This window comes from Mobula hypostoma, chromosome 9 (genome assembly GCF_963921235.1).
Source record: "Mobula hypostoma chromosome 9, sMobHyp1.1, whole genome shotgun sequence".
NCBI lineage: Eukaryota > Metazoa > Chordata > Chondrichthyes > Myliobatiformes > Myliobatidae > Mobula > Mobula hypostoma.
Window position 1 is genome coordinate 126,598,118 of NC_086105.1, and position 1,936 is coordinate 126,600,053.

Below are 1,936 nucleotides of genomic sequence, written 5' to 3' on the forward strand. Positions count from 1 at the left end.
TTTTACTGACGTCATTAGATTGTGATCAATTCAGGAATAATAAACCAGAACAGTGCACTGCGTATCCTTCAAGTCAAGTCCACGGGTTTGACTCTAAAAAGCCAAAGACTGGGGACTCCTTGCTCTTTATGGTTCAGATTATACACAAGAGCAGTTACTTAGACTGTTGAAATATTCTAATTATTTTTTAAACTTGCAAATACAGTGGATTCCAGTTAATTGAGACACATCAGGACCAGTACACTTTGGTCCAATTAAATGGTTGCCCCATTAGCTGAAGTTTCATGGAATTAGTTAGGGTATGAGAGACAAATTATCATTTAACTGAGTAATAAGCCATGCAGTTAAATATAGAACAAATGAGACCACCACCAATACTACAGGTGATTATCCATTGTATCCAAAAACAACAGAAGACCTATGTGGGAGGATTTAAAGTGGAAATGCTGTTGCACTGGGGCAGTTCTGCTCTTTCGACTTTGGAAGTCCACATCCAGTGGTACAAGTAGACGTCACAACTGGCATCTTTCCTGGTTGCAGTGTTTCATCAAGCTCTTTGCTCTCCACAGAACATTGCAGAGTAACCTCCCTCACCATTGGATCTCACCTGCCCAGTCTGCCAATGCCAACTTTGTGTGCTAAGATGGTAATGTCCCTATCTCCCCAAGGGTATGAGACCCGCCAGCTACCCCCCCACCCAGTTTAACCCGACTGTCAAAGGTAGCATTCAAGATGATTGCTGATACCCTGAATTTTTTTGTAGTTCACAACTTGTTGAAGTAGTGAAGTCATTTAATTTTCCTCCTAGCTGTCTCTGGCTCTCCAAGGCTCAATGTGAAACTGCAGTGAGCAGAACAGTTATGAGTTGTCTTACTGCTTATGTCTCAGCAACTATCAGTGATAAAGATCGCTGCTTTATAAACCCAATACATGCAACCAAGGCTATTTAAAAATGACTCTGAGCAGAGTGTAGGGGCTAATGGCCACACAAGTGCACGTGACTGACGCCAGTCAGAACCTGTTCAGCAAGTCTCCCAGGGTTGTCCCGACTAACTGGAATCCACTGTACTACTTAACCAAGAAAGATTGAAATCGAACTTGCCTGTGAAATGCACAACTCAATCTTCCATAACTAAGCAATGTCAGAAGACATTTTACATACATCTACTTGAGAAAATCAAGACACACAACAAAGGCCTGAAGTACAAAGCACAATTCAAAAGAAAGGTTTTATTTGGTTTCTGGAAGTTTAATATACTATTAATACACAAAATTCTGACATGAGTTTATATTTCAATTGACAGTTCTCATGGCAAATGTTCCACAGAGGGTAACAACAAATGAAAAAGAGCCAAATTCAACACAAATATGGGCATATATTAAATAGTACTGAATTAAATTCCCATACATTAGAAGTTGAATAGAATTCTTGCAATGGATTCCCCCATTACACTGAAGTGTCATTAAAAGTTAACGATCTGCCTTGCCCGATACACCTCATACAGAAAATTAAAAAACATCTTTGCACAGTTTCAACAAAATACATTAGTCCATATCAAAATTTAAGCAACAATTGGCCATTCTGGTCACTCCCCTGTCAATGCACGAATTCCGTAACTGTTCCGTTTACACAGTCATTCCTATGTAATGGATACCTGACTTTACTGAATCAAGGGCAAGACTGCTGTATTGCTCTTCTATGGAGCAACAAAGCCCTCCATTTTGCCTCTGTCAAAGTAAAGACATTCAATCAACACCAGAACATACCAAGTTCATGTCCTTCGTACAAGAGCAAACATGTTATTAAAGTTCATTGAACACTTGCTCCATGCTGAGCTATGCTGAGCTAGCAGAAGAAAGTACGCGATGAACCCCAAGGTGATTACCACTGAGAGGATAACACGGAGGATTCCAAGTTTTCACCCTTGATTATTTA